Source organism: Ranitomeya variabilis, chromosome 4 (genome assembly GCF_051348905.1).
Source record: "Ranitomeya variabilis isolate aRanVar5 chromosome 4, aRanVar5.hap1, whole genome shotgun sequence".
NCBI classification, from domain to species: domain Eukaryota; kingdom Metazoa; phylum Chordata; class Amphibia; order Anura; family Dendrobatidae; genus Ranitomeya; species Ranitomeya variabilis.
Window position 1 is genome coordinate 458,310,033 of NC_135235.1, and position 25,274 is coordinate 458,335,306.

The following is a 25,274-nucleotide window of genomic DNA, read 5'->3' on the forward strand; positions in this document are numbered from 1 at the left end:
AATCTGAGCTTCAACCTTCTGGCTCTCATTAAGTGATGTTTTTTAAAAAATTTGGTGGTTAGGGCCTACTAACGGTGTCTGCCCCTTCCTGGTGTTTGTCCTCAACTGTATAAAGCTGAGCTTCAACCTTCTGGCTTTCGGCCTATAGTATCAGATATTAAACTGCATTTGGCCTTCAACTTTGGTTACGGCCTACTAACGGTTTCTTCCGCTACCTGGTGTTTTCCTCAACTGAATAAATCTGAGCTTCAACCTTCTGGCTCTCATTAAGTGATGTTTTTTTAAAAATTTGGTGGTTAGGGCCTACTAACAGTGTCTGCCCCTCCCTGGTGTTTGTCCTCAACTGAATAAATCTGAGCTTCAACCTTCTGGCTCTCACTAAGTGATGTTTTTTTAAAAATTTGGTGGTTAGGGCCTACTAACGGTGTCTGCCCCTCCCTGGTGTTTGTCCTCAACTGAATAAATCTGAGCTTCAACCTTCTGGCTCTCATCAAGTGATGTTTTTAAAAAAAATTGGTGGTTAGGGCCTACTAACGGTGTCTGCCCCTCCCTGGTGTTTGTCCTCAACTGAATAAATCTGAGCTTCAACCTTCTGGCTCTCATTAAGTGATGTTTTTTAAAAAAATTTGGTGGTTAGGGCCTACTAACGGTGTCTGCCCCTCCCTGGTGTTTGTCCTCAACTGTATAAAGCTGAGCTTCAACCTTCTGGCTTTCGGCCTATAGTATCAGATATTAAACTGCATTTGGCCTTCAACTTTGGTTACGGCCTACTAACGGTGTCTGCCGCTCCCTGGTGTTTTCCTCAACTGAATAAATCTGAGCTTCAACCTTCTGGCTCTCATTAAGTAATGTTTTTTAAAAAATTTGGTGGTTAGGGCCTACTAACGGTGTCTGCCCCTCCCTGGTGTTTGTCCTCAACTGAATAAATCTGAGCTTCAACCTTCTGGCTCTCATGAAGTGATGTTTTTTTTTAAATTTGGTGGTTAGGGCCTACTAACGGTGTCTGCCCCTCCCTGGTGTTTGTCCTCAACTGAATAAATCTGAGCTTCAACCTTCTGGCTCTCATTAAGTGCTGTTTTTTAAAAAATTTGGTGGTTAGGGCCTACTAACGGTGTCTGCCCCTCCCTGGTGTTTGTCCTCAACTGTATAAAGCTGAGCGTCAACCTTCTGGCTTTCGGCCTATAGTATCAGATATTAAACTGCATTTGGCCTTCAACTTTGGTTATGGCCTACTAACAGTGTCTGCCGCTCCCTGGTGTTTTCCTCAACTGAATAAAGCTGAGCTTCAACCTTCTGGCTTTCGGCCTATAGTATCAGATATTAAACTGCATTTGGCCTTCAACTTTGGTTATGGCCTACTAACGGTGTCTGCCGCTCCCTGGTGTTTGTCCTCAACTGTATAAAGCTGAGCTTCAACCTTCTGGCTTTCGGCCTATAGTATCAGATATTAAACTGCATTTGGCCTTCAACTTTGGTTATGGCCTACTAACAGTGTCTGCCGCTCCCTGGTGTTTTCCTCAACTGAATAAAGCTGAGCTTCAACCTTCTGGCTCTCATTAAGTGATGTTTTTAAAAAAATTTGGTGGTTAGGGCCTACTAACGGTGTCTGCCCCTCCCTGGTGTTTGTCCTCAACTGAATAAATCTGAGCTTCAACCTTCTGGCTCTCAATAAGTGCTGTTTTTTTAAAAATTGGTGGTTAGGGCCTACTAACGGTGTCTGCCGCTCCCTGGTGTTTGTCCTCAACTGTATAAAGCTGAGCTTCAACCTTCTGGCTCTCATTAAGTGCTGTTTTTTTTTAAATTGGTGGTTAGGGCCTACTAACGGTGTCTGCCGCTCCCTGGTGTTTGCCCTCAACTGTATAAAGCTGAGATTCAACCTTCTGGCTTTCGGCCTATAGTATCAGATATTAAACTGCATTTGGCCTTCAACTTTGGTTACGGCCTACTAACGGTGTCTGCCGCTCCCTGGTGTTTTCCTCAACTGAATAAATCTGAGCTTCAACCTTCTGGCTCTCATTAAGTAATGTTTTTTAAAAAATTTGGTGGTTAGGGCCTACTAACGGTGTCTGCCCCTCCCTGGTGTTTGTCCTCAACTGAATAAATCTGAGCTTCAACCTTCTGGCTCTCATGAAGTGATGTTTTTTTTTAAATTTGGTGGTTAGGGCCTACTAACGGTGTCTGCCCCTCCCTGGTGTTTGTCCTCAACTGAATAAATCTGAGCTTCAACCTTCTGGCTCTCATTAAGTGCTGTTTTTTAAAAAATTTGGTGGTTAGGGCCTACTAACGGTGTCTGCCCCTCCCTGGTGTTTGTCCTCAACTGTATAAAGCTGAGCGTCAACCTTCTGGCTTTCGGCCTATAGTATAAGATATTAAACTGCATTTGGCCTTCAACTTTGGTTACGGCCTACTAACGGTGTCTGCCGCTCCCTGGTGTTTGTCCTCAACTGTATAAAGCTGAGCTTCAACCTTCTGGCTTTCGGCCTATAGTATCAGATATTAAACTGCATTTGGCCTTCAACTTTGGTTATGGCCTACTAACAGTGTCTGCCGCTCCCTGGTGTTTTCCTCAACTGAATAAAGCTGAGCTTCAACCTTCTGGCTCTCATTAAGTGATGTTTTTAAAAAAATTTGGTGGTTAGGGCCTACTAACGGTGTCTGCCCCTCCCTGGTGTTTGTCCTCAACTGAATAAATCTGAGCTTCAACCTTCTGGCTCTCATCAAGTGATGTTTTTAAAAAAAATTGGTGGTTAGGGCCTACTAACGGTGTCTGCCCCTCCCTGGTGTTTGTCCTCAACTGAATAAATCTGAGCTTCAACCTTCTGGCTCTCATTAAGTGATGTTTTTTAAAAAATTTGGTGGTTAGGGCCTACTAACGGTGTCTGCCCCTTCCTGGTGTTTGTCCTCAACTGTATAAAGCTGAGCTTCAACCTTCTGGCTTTCGGCCTATAGTATCAGATATTAAACTGCATTTGGCCTTCAACTTTGGTTACGGCCTACTAACGGTTTCTTCCGCTACCTGGTGTTTTCCTCAACTGAATAAATCTGAGCTTCAACCTTCTGGCTCTCATTAAGTGATGTTTTTTTAAAAATTTGGTGGTTAGGGCCTACTAACAGTGTCTGCCCCTCCCTGGTGTTTGTCCTCAACTGAATAAATCTGAGCTTCAACCTTCTGGCTCTCACTAAGTGATGTTTTTTTAAAAATTTGGTGGTTAGGGCCTACTAACGGTGTCTGCCCCTCCCTGGTGTTTGTCCTCAACTGAATAAATCTGAGCTTCAACCTTCTGGCTCTCATCAAGTGATGTTTTTAAAAAAAATTGGTGGTTAGGGCCTACTAACGGTGTCTGCCCCTCCCTGGTGTTTGTCCTCAACTGAATAAATCTGAGCTTCAACCTTCTGGCTCTCATTAAGTGATGTTTTTTAAAAAAATTTGGTGGTTAGGGCCTACTAACGGTGTCTGCCCCTCCCTGGTGTTTGTCCTCAACTGTATAAAGCTGAGCTTCAACCTTCTGGCTTTCGGCCTATAGTATCAGATATTAAACTGCATTTGGCCTTCAACTTTGGTTACGGCCTACTAACGGTGTCTGCCGCTCCCTGGTGTTTTCCTCAACTGAATAAATCTGAGCTTCAACCTTCTGGCTCTCATTAAGTAATGTTTTTTAAAAAATTTGGTGGTTAGGGCCTACTAACGGTGTCTGCCCCTCCCTGGTGTTTGTCCTCAACTGAATAAATCTGAGCTTCAACCTTCTGGCTCTCATGAAGTGATGTTTTTTTTTAAATTTGGTGGTTAGGGCCTACTAACGGTGTCTGCCCCTCCCTGGTGTTTGTCCTCAACTGAATAAATCTGAGCTTCAACCTTCTGGCTCTCATTAAGTGCTGTTTTTTAAAAAATTTGGTGGTTAGGGCCTACTAACGGTGTCTGCCCCTCCCTGGTGTTTGTCCTCAACTGTATAAAGCTGAGCGTCAACCTTCTGGCTTTCGGCCTATAGTATAAGATATTAAACTGCATTTGGCCTTCAACTTTGGTTACGGCCTACTAACGGTGTCTGCCGCTCCCTGGTGTTTTCCTCAACTGAATAAATCTGAGCTTCAACCTTCTGGCTCTCATTAAGTGATGTTTTTTAAAAAATTTGGTGGTTAGGGCCTACTAACGGTGTCTGCCCCTCCCTGGTGTTTGTCCTCAACTGTATAAAGCTGAGCTTCAACCTTCTGGCTTTCGGCCTATAGTATCAGATATTAAACTGCATTTGGCCTTCAACTTTGGTTACGGCCTACTAACGGTGTCTGCCGCTCCCTGGTGTTTTCCTCAACTGAATAAATCTGAGCTTCAACCTTCTGGCTCTCATTAAGTGATGTTTTTTAAAAAATTTGGTGGTTAGGGCCTACTAACGGTGTCTGCCCCTCCCTGGTGTTTGTCCTCAACTGAATAAATCTGAGCTTCAACCTTCTGGCTCTCATTAAGTGCTGTTTTTAAAAAAATTGGTGTTTACGGCCTACTAACGGTGTCTGCCGCTCCCTGGTGTTTGTCCTCAACTGTATAAAGCTGAGCTTCAACCTTCTGGCTTTCGGCCTATAGTATCAGATATTAAACTGCATTTGGCCTTCAACTTTGGTTATGGCCTACTAACAGTGTCTGCCGCTCCCTGGTGTTTTCCTCAACTGAATAAAGCTGAGCTTCAACCTTCTGGCTCTCATTAAGTGATGTTTTTAAAAAAATTTGGTGGTTAGGGCCTACTAACGGTGTCTGCCCCTCCCTGGTGTTTGTCCTCAACTGAATAAATCTGAGCTTCAACCTTCTGGCTCTCAATAAGTGCTGTTTTTTTAAAAATAGGTGGTTAGGGCCTACTAACGGTGTCTGCCGCTCCCTGGTGTTTGTCCTCAACTGTATAAAGCTGAGCTTCAACCTTCTGGCTCTCATTAAGTGCTGTTTTTTTTTTAAATTGGTGGTTAGGGCCTACTAACGGTGTCTGCCGCTCCCTGGTGTTTGCCCTCAACTGTATAAAGCTGAGATTCAACCTTCTGGCTTTCGGCCTATAGTATCAGATATTAAACTGCATTTGGCCTTCAACTTTGGTTACGGCCTACTAACGGTGTCTGCCCCTCCCTGGTGTTTTCCTCAACTGAATAAATCTGAGCTTCAACCTTCTGGCTCTCATTAAGTGATGTTTTTTAAAAAATTTGGTGGTTAGGGCCTACTAACGGTGTCTGCCCCTCCCTGGTGTTTGTCCTCAACTGAATAAATCTGAGCTTCAACCTTCTGGCTCTCATTAAGTGATGTTTTTTAAAAAATTTGGTGGTTAGGGCCTACTAACGGTGTCTACCCCTCCCTGGTGTTTGTCCTCAACTGTATAAATCTGAGCTTCAACCTTCTGGCTTTCGGCCTATAGTATCAGATATTAAACTGCATTTGGCCTTCAACTTTGGTTACGGCCTACTAACGGTGTCTGCCGCTCCCTGGTGTTTTCTTCAACTGAATAAATCTGAGCTTCAACCTTCTGGCTCTCATTAAGTGATGTTTTTTAAAAAATTTGGTGGTTAGGGCCTACTAACGGTGTCTGCCCCTCCCTGGTGTTTGTCCTCAACTGAATAAATCTGAGCTTCAACCTTCTGGCTCTCATTAAGTGATGTTTTTTAAAAAATTTGGTGGTTAGGGCCTACTAACGGTGTCTGCCCCTCCCTGGTGTTTGTCCTCAACTGAATAAATCTGAGCTTCAACCTTCTGGCTCTCATTAAGTGATGTTTTTTAAAAAATTTGGTGGTTAGGGCCTACTAACGGTGTCTGCCCCTCCCTGGTGTTTGTCCTCAACTGAATAAATCTGAGCTTCAACCTTCTGGCTCTCATTAAGTGATGTTTTTTTTTAAATTTGGTGGTTAGGGCCTACTAACGGTGTCTGCCGCTCCCTGGTGTTTGTTCTCAACTGTATAAAGCTGATCTTCAACCTTCTGGCTCTCATTAAGTGCTGTTTTTTTAAAAATTGGTGGGTAGGGCCTACTAACGGTGTCTGCCGCTCCCTGGTGTTTGTCCTCAACTGTATAAAGCTGAGCTTCAACCTTCTGGCTTTCGGCCTATAGTATCAGATATTAAACTGCATTTGGCCTTCAACTTTGGTTACGGCCTACTAACGGTGTCTGCCCCTCCCTGGTGTTTTCCTCAACTGAATAAATCTGAGCTTCAACCTTCTGGCTCTCATTAAGTGATGTTTTTTAAAAAATTTGGTGGTTAGGGCCTACTAACGGTGTCTGCCCCTCCCTGGTGTTTGTCCTCAACTGAATAAATCTGAGCTTCAACCTTCTGGCTCTCATTAAGTGCTGTTTTTTAAAAAATTGGTGGTTACGGCCTACTAACGGTGTCTGCCGCTCCCTGGTGTTTGTCCTCAACTGTATAAAGCTGAGCTTCAACCTTCTGGCTTTCGGCCTATAGTATCAGATATTAAACTGCATTTGGCCTTCAACTTTGGTTATGGCCTACTAACGGTGTCTGCCGCTCCCTGGTGTTTTCCTCAACTGAATAAAGCTGAGTTTCAACCTTCTGGCTCTCATTAAGTGATGTTTTTAAAAAAATTTGGTGGTTAGGGCCTACTAACGGTGTCTGCCCCTCCCTGGTGTTTGTCCTCAACTGAATAAATCTGAGCTTCAACCTTCTGGCTCTCAATAAGTGCTGTTTTTTTAAAAATTGGTGGTTAGGGCCTACTAACGGTGTCTGCCGCTCCCTGGTGTTTGTCCTCAACTGTATAAAGCTGAGCTTCAACCTTCTGGCTCTCATTAAGTGCTGTTTTTTTTTAAATTGGTGGTTAGGGCCTACTAACGGTGTCTGCCGCTCCCTGGTGTTTGTCCTCAACTGTATAAAGCTGAGATTCAAACTTCTGGCTTTCGGCCTATAGTATCAGATATTAAACTGCATTTGGCCTTCAACTTTGGTTACGGCCTACTAACGGTGTCTGCCCCTCCCTGGTGTTTTCCTCAACTGAATAAATCTGAGCTTCAACCTTCTGGCTCTCATTAAGTGATGTTTTTTAAAAAATTTGGTGGTTAGGGCCTACTAACGGTGTCTGCCCCTCCCTGGTGTTTGTCATCAACTGAATAAATCTGAGCTTCAACCTTCTGGCTCTCATTAAGTGATGTTTTTTAAAAAATTTGGTGGTTAGGGCCTACTAACGGTGTCTACCCCTCCCTGGTGTTTGTCCTCAACTGTATAAATCTGAGCTTCAACCTTCTGGCTTTCGGCCTATAGTATCAGATATTAAACTGCATTTGGCCTTCAACTTTGGTTACGGCCTACTAACGGTGTCTGCCGCTCCCTGGTGTTTTCCTCAACTGAATAAATCTGAGCTTCAACCTTCTGGCTCTCATTAAGTGATGTTTTTTAAAAAATTTGGTGGTTAGGGCCTACTAACGGTGTCTGCCCCTCCCTGGTGTTTGTCCTCAACTGAATAAATCTGAGCTTCAACCTTCTGGCTCTCATTAAGTGATGTTTTTTAAAAAAATTGGTGGTTAGGGCCTACTAACGGTGTCTGCCCCTCCCTGGTGTTTGTCCTCAACTGAATAAATCTGAGCTTCAACCTTCTGGCTCTCATTAAGTGATGTTTTTTAAAAAATTTGGTGGTTAGGGCCTACTAACGGTGTCTGCCCCTCCCTGGTGTTTGTCCTCAACTGAATAAATCTGAGCTTCAACCTTCTGGCTCTCATTAAGTGATGTTTTTTAAAAAATTTGGTGGTTAGGGCCTACTAACGGTGTCTACCCCTCCCTGGTGTTTGTCCTCAACTGTATAAATCTGAGCTTCAACCTTCTGGCTTTCAGCCTATAGTATCAGATATTAAACTGCATTTGGCCTTCAACTTTGGTTACGGCCTACTAACGGTGTCTGCCGCTCCCTGGTGTTTTCCTCAACTGAATAAATCTGAGCTTCAACCTTCTGGCTCTCATTAAGTGATGTTTTTTAAAAAATTTGGTGGTTAGGGCCTACTAACGGTGTCTGCCCCTCCCTGGTGTTTGTCCTCAACTGAATAAATCTGAGCTTCAACCTTCTGGCTCTCATTAAGTGATGTTTTTTAAAAAATTTGGTGGTTAGGGCCTACTAACGGTGTCTGCCCCTTCCTGGTGTTTGTCCTCAACTGTATAAAGCTGAGCTTCAACCTTCTGGCTTTCGGCCTATAGTATCAGATATTAAACTGCATTTGGCCTTCAACTTTGGTTACGGCCTACTAACGGTTTCTTCCGCTACCTGGTGTTTTCCTCAACTGAATAAATCTGAGCTTCAACCTTCTGGCTCTCATTAAGTGATGTTTTTTTAAAAATTTGGTGGTTAGGGCCTACTAACAGTGTCTGCCCCTCCCTGGTGTTTGTCCTCAACTGAATAAATCTGAGCTTCAACCTTCTGGCTCTCACTAAGTGATGTTTTTTTAAAAATTTGGTGGTTAGGGCCTACTAACGGTGTCTGCCCCTCCCTGGTGTTTGTCCTCAACTGAATAAATCTGAGCTTCAACCTTCTGGCTCTCATCAAGTGATGTTTTTAAAAAAAATTGGTGGTTAGGGCCTACTAACGGTGTCTGCCCCTCCCTGGTGTTTGTCCTCAACTGAATAAATCTGAGCTTCAACCTTCTGGCTCTCATTAAGTGATGTTTTTTAAAAAATTTGGTGGTTAGGGCCTACTAACGGTGTCTGCCCCTCCCTGGTGTTTGTCCTCAACTGTATAAAGCTGAGCTTCAACCTTCTGGCTTTCGGCCTATAGTATCAGATATTAAACTGCATTTGGCCTTCAACTTTGGTTACGGCCTACTAACGGTGTCTGCCGCTCCCTGGTGTTTTCCTCAACTGAATAAATCTGAGCTTCAACCTTCTGGCTCTCATTAAGTAATGTTTTTTAAAAAATTTGGTGGTTAGGGCCTACTAACGGTGTCTGCCCCTCCCTGGTGTTTGTCCTCAACTGAATAAATCTGAGCTTCAACCTTCTGGCTCTCATGAAGTGATGTTTTTTTTTAAATTTGGTGGTTAGGGCCTACTAACGGTGTCTGCCCCTCCCTGGTGTTTGTCCTCAACTGAATAAATCTGAGCTTCAACCTTCTGGCTCTCATTAAGTGCTGTTTTTTAAAAAATTTGGTGGTTAGGGCCTACTAACGGTGTCTGCCCCTCCCTGGTGTTTGTCCTCAACTGTATAAAGCTGAGCGTCAACCTTCTGGCTTTCGGCCTATAGTATAAGATATTAAACTGCATTTGGCCTTCAACTTTGGTTACGGCCTACTAACGGTGTCTGCCGCTCCCTGGTGTTTTCCTCAACTGAATAAATCTGAGCTTCAACCTTCTGGCTCTCATTAAGTGATGTTTTTTAAAAAATTTGGTGGTTAGGGCCTACTAACGGTGTCTGCCCCTCCCTGGTGTTTGTCCTCAACTGAATAAATCTGAGCTTCAACCTTCTGGCTCTCATTAAGTGATGTTTTTTAAAAAATTTGGTGGTTAGGGCCTACTAACGGTGTCTGCCCCTCCCTGGTGTTTGTCCTCAACTGTATAAAGCTGAGCTTCAACCTTCTGGCTTTCGGCCTATAGTATCAGATATTAAACTGCATTTGGCCTTCAACTTTGGTTACGGCCTACTAACGGTGTCTGCCGCTCCCTGGTGTTTTCCTCAACTGAATAAATCTGAGCTTCAACCGTCTGGCTCTCATTAAGTGATGTTTTTTAAAAAATTTGGTGGTTAGGGCCTACTAACGGTGTCTGCCCCTCCCTGGTGTTTGTCCTCAACTGAATAAATCTGAGCTTCAACCTTCTGGCTCTCATTAAGTGCTGTTTTTAAAAAAATTGGTGGTTACGGCCTACTAACGGTGTCTGCCGCTCCCTGGTGTTTGTCCTCAACTGTATAAAGCTGAGCTTCAACCTTCTGGCTTTCGGCCTATAGTATCAGATATTAAACTGCATTTGGCCTTCAACTTTGGTTATGGCCTACTAACAGTGTCTGCCGCTCCCTGGTGTTTTCCTCAACTGAATAAAGCTGAGCTTCAACCTTCTGGCTCTCATTAAGTGATGTTTTTAAAAAAATTTGGTGGTTAGGGCCTACTAACGGTGTCTGCCCCTCCCTGGTGTTTGTCCTCAACTGAATAAATCTGAGCTTCAACCTTCTGGCTCTCAATAAGTGCTGTTTTTTTAAAAATTGGTGGTTAGGGCCTACTAACGGTGTCTGCCGCTCCCTGGTGTTTGTCCTCAACTGTATAAAGCTGAGCTTCAACCTTCTGGCTCTCATTAAGTGCTGTTTTTTTTTTAAATTGGTGGTTAGGGCCTACTAACGGTGTCTGCCGCTCCCTGGTGTTTGCCCTCAACTGTATAAAGCTGAGATTCAACCTTCTGGCTTTCGGCCTATAGTATCAGATATTAAACTGCATTTGGCCTTCAACTTTGGTTACGGCCTACTAACGGTGTCTGCCCCTCCCTGGTGTTTTCCTCAACTGAATAAATCTGAGCTTCAACCTTCTGGCTCTCATTAAGTGATGTTTTTTAAAAAATTTGGTGGTTAGGGCCTACTAACGGTGTCTGCCCCTCCCTGGTGTTTGTCCTCAACTGAATAAATCTGAGCTTCAACCTTCTGGCTCTCATTAAGTGATGTTTTTTAAAAAATTTGGTGGTTAGGGCCTACTAACGGTGTCTACCCCTCCCTGGTGTTTGTCCTCAACTGTATAAATCTGAGCTTCAACCTTCTGGCTTTCGGCCTATAGTAGCAGATATTAAACTGCATTTGGCCTTCAACTTTGGTTACGGCCTACTAACGGTGTCTGCCGCTCCCTGGTGTTTTCTTCAACTGAATAAATCTGAGCTTCAACCTTCTGGCTCTCATTAAGTGATGTTTTTTAAAAAATTTGGTGGTTAGGGCCTACTAACGGTGTCTGCCCCTCCCTGGTGTTTGTCCTCAACTGAATAAATCTGAGCTTCAACCTTCTGGCTCTCATTAAGTGATGTTTTTTAAAAAATTTGGTGGTTAGGGCCTACTAACGGTGTCTGCCCCTTCCTGGTGTTTGTCCTCAACTGTATAAAGCTGAGCTTCAACCTTCTGGCTTTCGGCCTATGGTATCAGATATTAAACTGCATTTGGCCTTCAACTTTGGTTACGGCCTACTAACGGTGTCTTCCGCTCCCTGGTGTTTTCCTCAACTGAATAAATCTGAGCTTCAACCTTCTGGCTCTCATTAAGTGATGTTTTTAAAAAAATTTGGTGGTTAGGGCCTACTAACGGTGTCTGCCCCTCCCTGGTGTTTGTCCTCAACTGAATAAATCTGAGCTTCAACCTTCTGGCTCTCATTAAGTGATGTTTTTTAAAAAATTTGGTGGTTAGGGCCTACTAACGGTGTCTGCCCCTTCCTGGTGTTTGTCCTCAACTGTATAAAGCTGAGCTTCAACCTTCTGGCTTTCGGCCTATAGTATCAGATATTAAACTGCATTTGGCCTTCAACTTTGGTTACGGCCTACTAACGGTGTCTGCCCCTCCCTGGTGTTTTCCTCAACTGAATAAATCTGAGCTTCAACCTTCTGGCTCTCATTAAGTGATGTTTTTTAAAAAATTTGGTGGTTAGGGCCTACTAACGGTGTCTGCCCCTCCCTGGTGTTTGTCCTCAACTGAATAAATCTGAGCTTCAACCTTCTGGCTCTCATTAAGTGATGTTTTTTAAAAAATTTGGTGGTTAGGGCCTACTAACGGTGTCTACCCCTCCCTGGTGTTTGTCCTCAACTGTATAAATCTGAGCTTCAACCTTCTGGCTTTCGGCCTATAGTATCAGATATTAAACTGCATTTGGCCTTCAACTTTGGTTACGGCCTACTAACGGTGTCTGCCGCTCCCTGGTGTTTTCTTCAACTAAATAAATCTGAGCTTCAACCTTCTGGCTCTCATTAAGTGATGTTTTTTAAAAAATTTGGTGGTTAGGGCCTACTAACGGTGTCTGCCCCTCCCTGGTGTTTGTCCTCAACTGAATAAATCTGAGCTTCAACCTTCTGGCTCTCATTAAGTGATGTTTTTTAAAAAATTTGGTGGTTAGGGCCTACTAACGGTGTCTGCCCCTTCCTGGTGTTTGTCCTCAACTGTATAAAGCTGAGCTTCAACCTTCTGGCTTTCGGCCTATGGTATCAGATATTAAACTGCTTTTGGCCTTCAACTTTGGTTACGGCCTACTAACGGTGTCTTCCGCTCCCTGGTGTTTTCCTCAACTGAATAAATCTGAGCTTCAACCTTCTGGCTCTCATTAAGTGATGTTTTTAAAAAAATTTGGTGGTTAGGGCCTACTAACGGTGTCTGCCCCTCCCTGGTGTTTGTCCTCAACTGAATAAATCTGAGCTTCAACCTTCTGGCTCTCATTAAGTGATGTTTTTTAAAAAATTTGGTGGTTAGGGCCTACTAATGGTGTCTGCCCCTTCCTGGTGTTTGTCCTCAACTGTATAAAGCTGAGCTTCAACCTTCTGGCTTTCGGCCTATAGTATCAGATATTAAACTGCATTTGGCCTTCAACTTTGGTTACGGCCTACTAACGGTGTCTGCCGCTCCCTGGTGTTTTCCTCAACTGAATAAATCTGAGCTTCAACCTTCTGGCTCTCATTAAGTAATGTTTCTTAAAAAATTTGGTGGTTAGGGCCTACTAACGGTGTCTGCCCCTCCCTGGTGTTTGTCCTCAACTGAATAAATCTGAGCTTCAACCTTCTGGCTCTCATTAAGTGATGTTTTTTAAAAAATTTGGTGGTTAGGGCCTACTAACGGTGTCTGCCCCTCCCTGGTGTTTGTCCTCAACTGAATAAATCTGAGCTTCAACCTTCTGGCTCTCATTAAGTGATGTTTTTTTTTAAATTTGGTGGTTAGGGCCTACTAACGGTGTCTGCCCCTCCCTGGTGTTTGTCCTCAACTGAATAAATCTGAGCTTCAACCTTCTGGCTCTCATTAAGTGCTGTTTTTTAAAAAATTTGGTGGTTAGGGCCTACTAACGGTGTCTGCCCCTCCCTGGTGTTTGTCCTCAACTGTATAAAGCTGAGCTTCAACCTTCTGGCTTTCGGCCTATAGTATCAGATATTAAACTGCATTTGGCCTTCAACTTTGGTTACGGCCTACTAACGGTGTCTGCCGCTCCCTGGTGTTTTCCTCAACTGAATAAATCTGAGCTTCAACCTTCTGGCTCTCATTAAGTGATGTTTTTTAAAAAATTTGGTGGTTACGGCCTACTAACGGTGTCTGCCCCTCCCTGGTGTTTGTCCTCAACTGAATAAATCTGAGCTTCAACCTTCTGGCTCTCATTAAGTGATGTTTTTTAAAAAATTTGGTGGTTAGGGCCTACTAACGGTGTCTGCCCCTCCCTGGTGTTTGTCCTCAACTGTATAAAGCTGAGCTTCAACCTTCTGGCTTTCGGCCTATAGTATCAGATATTAAACTGCATTTGGCTTTCAACTTTGGTTACGGCCTACTAACGGTGTCTGCCGCTCCCTGGTGTTTTCCTCAACTGAATAAATCTGAGCTTCAACCTTCTGGCTCTCATTAAGTAATGTTTTTTAAAAAATTTGGTGGTTAGGGCCTACTAACGGTGTCTGCCCCTCCCTGGTGTTTGTCCTCAACTGAATAAATCTGAGCTTCAACCTTCTGGCTCTCATTAAGTGATGTTTTTTAAAAAATTTGGTGGTTAGGGCCTACTAACGGTGTCTGCCCCTCCCTGGTGTTTGTCCTCAACTGAATAAATCTGAGCTTCAACCTTCTGGCTCTCATTAAGTGATGTTTTTTAAAAAATTTGGTGGTTAGGGCCTACTAACGGTGTCTGCCCCTCCCTGGTGTTTGTCCTCAACTGAATAAATCTGAGCTTCAACCTTCTGGCTCTCACAAAGTGATGTTTTTTTAAAAATTTGGTGGTTAGGGCCTACTAACGGTGTCTGCCCCTCCCTGGTGTTTGTCCTCAACTGAATAAATCCAAGCTTCAACCTTCTGGCTCTCATTAAGTGATGTTTTTTAAAAAATTTGGTGGTTAGGGCCTATTAACGGTGTCTGCCCCTCCCTGGTGTTTGTCCTCAACTGAATAAATCTGAGCTTCAACCTTCTGGCTCTCATTAAGTGATGTTTTTTTTAAAATTTGGTGGTTAGGGCCTACTAACGGTGTCTGCCGCTCCCTGGTGTTTGTTCTCAACTGTATAAAGCTGATCTTCAACCTTCTGGCTCTCATTAAGTGCTGTTTTTTTAAAAATTGGTGGTTAGGGCCTACTAACGGTGTCTGCCGCTCCCTGGTGTTTGTCCTCAACTGTATAAAGCTGAGCTTCAACCTTCTGGCTTTCGGCCTATAGTATCAGATATTAAACTGCATTTGGCCTTCAACTTTGGTTACGGCCTACTAACGGTGTCTGCCCCTCCCTGGTGTTTTCCTCAACTGAATAAATCTGAGCTTCAACCTTCTGGCTCTCATTAAGTGATGTTTTTTAAAAAATTTGGTGGTTAGGGCCTACTAACGGTGTCTGCCCCTCCCTGGTGTTTGTCCTCAACTGAATAAATCTGAGCTTCAACCTTCTGGCTCTCATTAAGTGATGTTTTTTAAAAAATTTGGTGGTTAGGGCCTACTATCGGTGTCTGCCGCTCCCTGGTGTTTGTCCTCAACTGTATAAAGCTGAGCTTCAACCTTCTGGCTTTCGGCCTATAGTATCAGATATTAAACTGCATTTGGCCTTCAACTTTGGTTACGGCCTACTAACGGTGTCTGCCCCTCCCTGGTGTTTTCCTCAACTGAATAAATCTGAGCTTCAACCTTCTGGCTCTCATTAAGTGATGTTTTTTAAAAAATTTGGTGGTTAGGGCCTACTAACGGTGTCTGCCCCTCCCTGGTGTTTGTCCTCAACTGAATAAATCTGAGCTTCAACCTTCTGGCTCTCATTAAGTGATGTTTTTAAAAAAAATTGGTGGTTAGGGCCTACTAACGGTGTCTGCCCCTCCCTGGTGTTTGTCCTCAACTGAATAAATCTGAGCTTCAACCTTCTGGCTCTCATTAAGTGATGTTTTTTAAAAAATTTGGTGGTTAGGGCCTACTAACGGTGTCTGCCCCTCCCTGGTGTTTGTCCTCAACTGAATAAATCTGAGCTTCAACCTTCTGGCTCTCACAAAGTGATGTTTTTTAAAAAATTTGGTGGTTAGGGCCTACTAACGGTGTCTGCCCCTCCCTGGTGTTTGTCCTCAACTGAATAAATCCAAGCTTCAACCTTCTGGCTCTCATTAAGTGATGTTTTTTAAAAAATTTGGTGGTTAGGGCCTATTAACGGTGTCTGCCCCTCCCTGGTGTTTGTCCTCAACTGAATAAATCTGAGCTTCAACCTTCTGGCTCTCATTAAGTGATGTTTTTTTTTTAATTTGGTGGTTAGGGCCTACTAACAGTGTCTGCCGCTCCCTGGTGTTTGCCCTCAACTGTATAAAGCTGAGATTCAACCTTCTGGCTTTCGGCCTATAGTATCAGATATTAAACTGCATTTGGCCTTCAACTTTGGTTACGGCCTACTAACGGTGTCTGCCGCTCCCTGGTGTTTTCCTCAACTGAATAAATCTGAGCTTCAACCTTCTGGCTCTCATTAAGTAATGTTTTTTAAAAAATTTGGTGGTTAGGGCCTACTAACGGTGTCTGCCCCTCCCTGGTGTTTGTCCTCAACTGAATAAATCTGAGCTTCAACCTTCTGGCTCTCATGAAGTGATGTTTTTTTTTAAATTTGGTGGTTAGGGCCTACTAACGGTGTCTGCCCCTCCCTGGTGTTTGTCCTCAACTGAATAAATCTGAGCTTCAACCTTCTGGCTCTCATTAAGTGCTGTTTTTTAAAAAATTTGGTGGTTAGGGCCTACTAACGGTGTCTGCCCCTCCCTGGTGTTTGTCCTCAACTGTATAAAGCTGAGCGTCAACCTTCTGGCTTTCGGCCTATAGTATAAGATATTAAACTGCATTTGGCCTTCAACTTTGGTTACGGCCTACTAACGGTGTCTGCCGCTCCCTGGTGTTTGTCCTCAACTGTATAAAGCTGAGCTTCAACCTTCTGGCTTTCGGCCTATAGTATCAGATATTAAACTGCATTTGGCCTTCAACTTTGGTTATGGCCTACTAACAGTGTCTGCCGCTCCCTGGTGTTTTCCTCAACTGAATAAAGCTGAGCTTCAACCTTCTGGCTCTCATTAAGTGATGTTTTTAAAAAAATTTGGTGGTTAGGGCCTACTAACGGTGTCTGCCCCTCCCTGGTGTTTGTCCTCAACTGAATAAATCTGAGCTTCAACCTTCTGGCTCTCATCAAGTGATGTTTTTAAAAAAAATTGGTGGTTAGGGCCTACTAACGGTGTCTGCCCCTCCCTGGTGTTTGTCCTCAACTGAATAAATCTGAGCTTCAACCTTCTGGCTCTCATTAAGTGATGTTTTTTAAAAAATTTGGTGGTTAGGGCCTACTAACGGTGTCTGCCCCTTCCTGGTGTTTGTCCTCAACTGTATAAAGCTGAGCTTCAACCTTCTGGCTTTCGGCCTATAGTATCAGATATTAAACTGCATTTGGCCTTCAACTTTGGTTACGGCCTACTAACGGTTTCTTCCGCTACCTGGTGTTTTCCTCAACTGAATAAATCTGAGCTTCAACCTTCTGGCTCTCATTAAGTGATGTTTTTTTTAAAAATTTGGTGGTTAGGGCCTACTAACAGTGTCTGCCCCTCCCTGGTGTTTGTCCTCAACTGAATAAATCTGAGCTTCAACCTTCTGGCTCTCACTAAGTGATGTTTTTTTAAAAATTTGGTGGTTAGGGCCTACTAACGGTGTCTGCCCCTCCCTGGTGTTTGTCCTCAACTGAATAAATCTGAGCTTCAACCTTCTGGCTCTCATCAAGTGATGTTTTTAAAAAAAATTGGTGGTTAGGGCCTACTAACGGTGTCTGCCCCTCCCTGGTGTTTGTCCTCAACTGAATAAATCTGAGCTTCAACCTTCTGGCTCTCATTAAGTGATGTTTTTTAAAAAATTTGGTGGTTAGGGCCTACTAACGGTGTCTGCCCCTCCCTGGTGTTTGTCCTCAACTGTATAAAGCTGAGCTTCAACCTTCTGGCTTTCGGCCTATAGTATCAGATATTAAACTGCATTTGGCCTTCAACTTTGGTTACGGCCTACTAACGGTGTCTGCCGCTCCCTGGTGTTTTCCTCAACTGAATAAATCTGAGCTTCAACCTTCTGGCTCTCATTAAGTAATGTTTTTTAAAAAATTTGGTGGTTAGGGCCTACTAACGGTGTCTGCCCCTCCCTGGTGTTTGTCCTCAACTGAATAAATCTGAGCTTCAACCTTCTGGCTCTCATGAAGTGATGTTTTTTTTTAAATTTGGTGGTTAGGGCCTACTAACGGTGTCTGCCCCTCCCTGGTGTTTGTCCTCAACTGAATAAATCTGAGCTTCAACCTTCTGGCTCTCATTAAGTGCTGTTTTTTAAAAAATTTGGTGGTTAGGGCCTACTAACGGTGTCTGCCCCTCCCTGGTGTTTGTCCTCAACTGTATAAAGCTGAGCGTCAACCTTCTGGCTTTCGGCCTATAGTATAAGATATTAAACTGCATTTGGCCTTCAACTTTGGTTACGGCCTACTAACGGTGTCTGCCGCTCCCTGGTGTTTTCCTCAACTGAATAAATCTGAGCTTCAACCTTCTGGCTCTCATTAAGTGATGTTTTTTAAAAAATTTGGTGGTTAGGGCCTACTAACGGTGTCTGCCCCTCCCTGGTGTTTGTCCTCAACTGAATAAATCTGAGCTTCAACCTTCTGGCTCTCATTAAGTGATGTTTTTTAAAAAATTTGGTGGTTAGGGCCTACTAACGGTGTCTGCCCCTCCCTGGTGTTTGTCCTCAACTGTATAAAGCTGAGCTTCAACCTTCTGGCTTTCGGCCTATAGTATCAGATATTAAACTGCATTTGGCCTTCAACTTTGGTTACGGCCTACTAACGGTGTCTGCCGCTCCCTGGTGTTTTCCTCAACTGAATAAATCTGAGCTTCAACCTTCTGGCTCTCATTAAGTGATGTTTTTTAAAAAATTTGGTGGTTAGGGCCTACTAACGGTGTCTGCCCCTCCCTGGTGTTTGTCCTCAACTGAATAAATCTGAGCTTCAACCTTCTGGCTCTCATTAAGTGCTGTTTTTAAAAAAATTGGTGGTTACGGCCTACTAACGGTGTCTGCCGCTCCCTGGTGTTTGTCCTCAACTGTATAAAGCTGAGCTTCAACCTTCTGGCTTTCGGCCTATAGTATCAGATATTAAACTGCATTTGGCCTTCAACTTTGGTTATGGCCTACTAACAGTGTCTGCCGCTCCCTGGTGTTTTCCTCAACTGAATAAAGCTGAGCTTCAACCTTCTGGCTCTCATTAAGTGATGTTTTTAAAAAAATTTGGTGGTTAGGGCCTACTAACGGTGTCTGCCCCTCCCTGGTGTTTGTCCTCAACTGAATAAATCTGAGCTTCAACCTTCTGGCTCTCAATAAGTGCTGTTTTTTTTTAAATTGGTGGTTAGGGCCTACTAACGGTGTCTGCCGCTCCCTGGTGTTTGTCCTCAACTGTATAAAGCTGAGCTTCAACCTTCTGGCTCTCATTAAGTGCTGTTTTTTTTTTAAATTGGTGGTTAGGGCCTACTAACGGTGTCTGCCGCTCCCTGGTGTTTGCCCTCAACTGTATAAAGCTGAGATTCAACCTTCTGGCTTTCGGCCTATAGTATCAGATATTAAACTGCATTTGGCCTTCAACTTTGGTTACGGCCTACTAACGGTGTCTGCCCCTCCCTGGTGTTTTCCTCAACTGAATAAATCTGAGCTTCAACCTTCTGGCTCTCATTAAGTGATGTTTTTTAAAAAATTTGGTGGTTAGGGCCTACTAACGGTGTCTGCCCCTCCCTGGTGTTTGTCCTCAACTGAATAAATCTGAGCTTCAACCTTCTGGCTCTCATTAAGTGATGTTTTTTAAAAAATTTGGTGGTTAGGGCCTACTAACGGTGTCTACCCCTCCCTGGTGTTTGTCCTCAACTGTATAAATCTGAGCTTCAACCTTCTGGCTTTCGGCCTATAGTATCAGATATTAAACTGCATTTGGCCTTCAACTTTGGTTACGGCCTACTAACGGTGTCTGCCGCTCCCTGGTGTTTTCTTCAACTGAATAAATCTGAGCTTCAACCTTCTGGCTCTCATTAAGTGATGTTTTTTAAAAAATTTGGTGGTTAGGGCCTACTAACGGTGTCTGCCCCTCCCTGGTGTTTGTCCTCAACTGAATAAATCTGAGCTTCAACCTTCTGGCTCTCATTAAGTGATGTTTTTTAAAAAATTTGGTGGTTAGGGCCTACTAACGGTGTCTGCCCCTCCCTGGTGTTTGTCCTCAACTGAATAAATCTGAGCTTCAACCTTCTGGCTCTCATTAAGTGATGTTTTTTAAAAAATTTGGTGGTTAGGGCCTACTAACGGTGTCTGCCCCTCCCTGGTGTTTGTCCTCAACTGAATAAATCTGAGCTTCAACCTTCTGGCTCTCATTAAGTGATGTTTTTTTTTAAATTTGGTGGTTAGGGCCTACTAACGGTGTCTGCCGCTCCCTGGTGTTTGTTCTCAACTGTATAAAGCTGATCTTCAACCTTCTGGCTCTCATTAAGTGCTGTTTTTTTAAAAATTGGTGGGTAGGGCCTACTAACGGTGTCTGCCGCTCCCTGGTGTTTGTCCTCAACTGTATAAAGCTGAGCTTCAACCTTCTGGCTTTCGGCCTATAGTATCAGATATTAAACTGCATTTGGCCTTCAACTTTGGTTACGGCCTACTAACGGTGTCTGCCCCTCCCTGGTGTTTTCCTCAACTGAATAAATCTGAGCTTCAACCTTCTGGCTCTCATTAAGTGATGTTTTTTAAAAAATTTGGTGGTTAGGGCCTACTAACGGTGTCTGCCCCTCCCTGGTGTTTGTCCTCAACTGAATAAATCTGAGCTTCAACCTTCTGGCTCTCATTAAGTGCTGTTTTTTAAAAAATTGGTGGTTACGGCCTACTAACGGTGTCTGCCGCTCCCTGGTGTTTGTCCTCAACTGTATAAAGCTGAGCTTCAACCTTCTGGCTTTCGGCCTATAGTATCAGATATTAAACTGCATTTGGCCTTCAACTTTGGTTATGGCCTACTAACGGTGTCTGCCGCTCCCTGGTGTTTTCCTCAACTGAATAAAGCTGAGTTTCAACCTTCTGGCTCTCATTAAGTGATGTTTTTAAAAAAATTTGGTGGTTAGGGCCTACTAACGGTGTCTGCCCCTCCCTGGTGTTTGTCCTCAACTGAATAAATCTGAGCTTCAACCTTCTGGCTCTCAATAAGTGCTGTTTTTTTAAAAATTGGTGGTTAGGGCCTACTAACGGTGTCTGCCGCTCCCTGGTGTTTGTCCTCAACTGTATAAAGCTGAGCTTCAACCTTCTGGCTCTCATTAAGTGCTGTTTTTTTTTAAATTGGTGGTTAGGGCCTACTAACGGTGTCTGCCGCTCCCTGGTGTTTGTCCTCAACTGTATAAAGCTGAGATTCAAACTTCTGGCTTTCGGCCTATAGTATCAGATATTAAACTGCATTTGGCCTTCAACTTTGGTTACGGCCTACTAACGGTGTCTGCCCCTCCCTGGTGTTTTCCTCAACTGAATAAATCTGAGCTTCAACCTTCTGGCTCTCATTAAGTGATGTTTTTTAAAAAATTTGGTGGTTAGGGCCTACTAACGGTGTCTGCCCCTCCCTGGTGTTTGTCATCAACTGAATAAATCTGAGCTTCAACCTTCTGGCTCTCATTAAGTGATGTTTTTTAAAAAATTTGGTGGTTAGGGCCTACTAACGGTGTCTACCCCTCCCTGGTGTTTGTCCTCAACTGTATAAATCTGAGCTTCAACCTTCTGGCTTTCGGCCTATAGTATCAGATATTAAACTGCATTTGGCCTTCAACTTTGGTTACGGCCTACTAACGGTGTCTGCCGCTCCCTGGTGTTTTCCTCAACTGAATAAATCTGAGCTTCAACCTTCTGGCTCTCATTAAGTGATGTTTTTTAAAAAATTTGGTGGTTAGGGCCTACTAACGGTGTCTGCCCCTCCCTGGTGTTTGTCCTCAACTGAATAAATCTGAGCTTCAACCTTCTGGCTCTCATTAAGTGATGTTTTTTAAAAAAATTGGTGGTTAGGGCCTACTAACGGTGTCTGCCCCTCCCTGGTGTTTGTCCTCAACTGAATAAATCTGAGCTTCAACCTTCTGGCTCTCATTAAGTGATGTTTTTTAAAAAATTTGGTGGTTAGGGCCTACTAACGGTGTCTGCCCCTCCCTGGTGTTTGTCCTCAACTGAATAAATCTGAGCTTCAACCTTCTGGCTCTCATTAAGTGATGTTTTTTAAAAAATTTGGTGGTTAGGGCCTACTAACGGTGTCTACCCCTCCCTGGTGTTTGTCCTCAACTGTATAAATCTGAGCTTCAACCTTCTGGCTTTCGGCCTATAGTATCAGATATTAAACTGCATTTGGCCTTCAACTTTGGTTACGGCCTACTAACGGTGTCTGCCGCTCCCTGGTGTTTTCCTCAACTGAATAAATCTGAGCTTCAACCTTCTGGCTCTCATTAAGTGATGTTTTTTAAAAAATTTGGTGGTTAGGGCCTACTAACGGTGTCTGCCCCTCCCTGGTGTTTGTCCTCAACTGAATAAATCTGAGCTTCAACCTTCTGGCTCTCATTAAGTGATGTTTTTTAAAAAATTTGGTGGTTAGGGCCTACTAACGGTGTCTGCCCCTTCCTGGTGTTTGTCCTCAACTGTATAAAGCTGAGCTTCAACCTTCTGGCTTTCGGCCTATAGTATCAGATATTAAACTGCATTTGGCCTTCAACTTTGGTTACGGCCTACTAACGGTTTCTTCCGCTACCTGGTGTTTTCCTCAACTGAATAAATCTGAGCTTCAACCTTCTGGCTCTCATTAAGTGATGTTTTTTTAAAAATTTGGTGGTTAGGGCCTACTAACAGTGTCTGCCCCTCCCTGGTGTTTGTCCTCAACTGAATAAATCTGAGCTTCAACCTTCTGGCTCTCACTAAGTGATGTTTTTTTAAAAATTTGGTGGTTAGGGCCTACTAACGGTGTCTGCCCCTCCCTGGTGTTTGTCCTCAACTGAATAAATCTGAGCTTCAACCTTCTGGCTCTCATCAAGTGATGTTTTTAAAAAAAATTGGTGGTTAGGGCCTACTAACGGTGTCTGCCCCTCCCTGGTGTTTGTCCTCAACTGAATAAATCTGAGCTTCAACCTTCTGGCTCTCATTAAGTGATGTTTTTTAAAAAATTTGGTGGTTAGGGCCTACTAACGGTGTCTGCCCCTCCCTGGTGTTTGTCCTCAACTGTATAAAGCTGAGCTTCAACCTTCTGGCTTTCGGCCTATAGTATCAGATATTAAACTGCATTTGGCCTTCAACTTTGGTTACGGCCTACTAACGGTGTCTGCCGCTCCCTGGTGTTTTCCTCAACTGAATAAATCTGAGCTTCAACCTTCTGGCTCTCATTAAGTAATGTTTTTTAAAAAATTTGGTGGTTAGGGCCTACTAACGGTGTCTGCCCCTCCCTGGTGTTTGTCCTCAACTGAATAAATCTGAGCTTCAACCTTCTGGCTCTCATGAAGTGATGTTTTTTTTTAAATTTGGTGGTTAGGGCCTACTAACGGTGTCTGCCCCTCCCTGGTGTTTGTCCTCAACTGAATAAATCTGAGCTTCAACCTTCTGGCTCTCATTAAGTGCTGTTTTTTAAAAAATTTGGTGGTTAGGGCCTACTAACGGTGTCTGCCCCTCCCTGGTGTTTGTCCTCAACTGTATAAAGCTGAGCGTCAACCTTCTGGCTTTCGGCCTATAGTATAAGATATTAAACTGCATTTGGCCTTCAACTTTGGTTACGGCCTACTAACGGTGTCTGCCGCTCCCTGGTGTTTTCCTCAACTGAATAAATCTGAGCTTCAACCTTCTGGCTCTCATTAAGTGATGTTTTTTAAAAAATTTGGTGGTTAGGGCCTACTAACGGTGTCTGCCCCTCCCTGGTGTTTGTCCTCAACTGAATAAATCTGAGCTTCAACCTTCTGGCTCTCATTAAGTGATGTTTTTTAAAAAATTTGGTGGTTAGGGCCTACTAACGGTGTCTGCCCCTCCCTGGTGTTTGTCCTCAACTGTATAAAGCTGAGCTTCAACCTTCTGGCTTTCGGCCTATAGTATCAGATATTAAACTGCATTTGGCCTTCAACTTTGGTTACGGCCTACTAACGGTGTCTGCCGCTCCCTGGTGTTTTCCTCAACTGAATAAATCTGAGCTTCAACCTTCTGGCTCTCATTAAGTGATGTTTTTTAAAAAATTTGGTGGTTAGGGCCTACTAACGGTGTCTGCCCCTCCCTGGTGTTTGTCCTCAACTGAATAAATCTGAGCTTCAACCTTCTGGCTCTCATTAAGTGCTGTTTTTAAAAAAATTGGTGGTTACGGCCTACTAACGGTGTCTGCCGCTCCCTGGTGTTTGTCCTCAACTGTATAAAGCTGAGCTTCAACCTTCTGGCTTTCGGCCTATAGTATCAGATATTAAACTGCATTTGGCCTTCAACTTTGGTTATGGCCTACTAACAGTGTCTGCCGCTCCCTGGTGTTTTCCTCAACTGAATAAAGCTGAGCTTCAACCTTCTGGCTCTCATTAAGTGATGTTTTTAAAAAAATTTGGTGGTTAGGGCCTACTAACGGTGTCTGCCCCTCCCTGGTGTTTGTCCTCAACTGAATAAATCTGAGCTTCAACCTTCTGGCTCTCAATAAGTGCTGTTTTTTTTAAAATTGGTGGTTAGGGCCTACTAACGGTGTCTGCCGCTCCCTGGTGTTTGTCCTCAACTGTATAAAGCTGAGCTTCAACCTTCTGGCTCTCATTAAGTGCTGTTTTTTTTTTAAATTGGTGGTTAGGGCCTACTAACGGTGTCTGCCGCTCCCTGGTGTTTGCCCTCAACTGTATAAAGCTGAGATTCAACCTTCTGGCTTTCGGCCTATAGTATCAGATATTAAACTGCATTTGGCCTTCAACTTTGGTTACGGCCTACTAACGGTGTCTGCCCCTCCCTGGTGTTTTCCTCAACTGAATAAATCTGAGCTTCAACCTTCTGGCTCTCATTAAGTGATGTTTTTTAAAAAATTTGGTGGTTAGGGCCTACTAACGGTGTCTGCCCCTCCCTGGTGTTTGTCCTCAACTGAATAAATCTGAGCTTCAACCTTCTGGCTCTCATTAAGTGATGTTTTTTAAAAAATTTGGTGGTTAGGGCCTACTAACGGTGTCTACCCCTCCCTGGTGTTTGTCCTCAACTGTATAAATCTGAGCTTCAACCTTCTGGCTTTCGGCCTATAGTATCAGATATTAAACTGCATTTGGCCTTCAACTTTGGTTACGGCCTACTAACGGTGTCTGCCGCTCCCTGGTGTTTTCTTCAACTGAATAAATCTGAGCTTCAACCTTCTGGCTCTCATTAAGTGATGTTTTTTAAAAAATTTGGTGGTTAGGGCCTACTAACGGTGTCTGCCCCTCCCTGGTGTTTGTCCTCAACTGAATAAATCTGAGCTTCAACCTTCTGGCTCTCATTAAGTGATGTTTTTTAAAAAATTTGGTGGTTAGGGCCTACTAACGGTGTCTGCCCCTTCCTGGTGTTTGTCCTCAACTGTATAAAGCTGAGCTTCAACCTTCTGGCTTTCGGCCTATGGTATCAGATATTAAACTGCATTTGGCCTTCAACTTTGGTTACGGCCTACTAACGGTGTCTTCCGCTCCCTGGTGTTTTCCTCAACTGAATAAATCTGAGCTTCAACCTTCTGGCTCTCATTAAGTGATGTTTTTTAAAAAATTTGGTGGTTAGGGCCTACTAACGGTGTCTGCCCCTCCCTGGTGTTTGTCCTCAACTGAATAAATCTGAGCTTCAACCTTCTGGCTCTCATTAAGTGATGTTTTTTAAAAAATTTGGTGGTTAGGGCCTACTAACGGTGTCTACCCCTCCCTGGTGTTTGTCCTCAACTGTATAAATCTGAGCTTCAACCTTCTGGCTTTCGGCCTATAGTATCAGATATTAAACTGCATTTGGCCTTCAACTTTGGTTACGGCCTACTAACGGTGTCTGCCGCTCCCTGGTGTTTTCTTCAACTAAATAAATCTGAGCTTCAACCTTCTGGCTCTCATTAAGTGATGTTTTTTAAAAAATTTGGTGGTTAGGGCCTACTAACGGTGTCTGCCCCTCCCTGGTGTTTGTCCTCAACTGAATAAATCTGAGCTTCAACCTTCTGGCTCTCATTA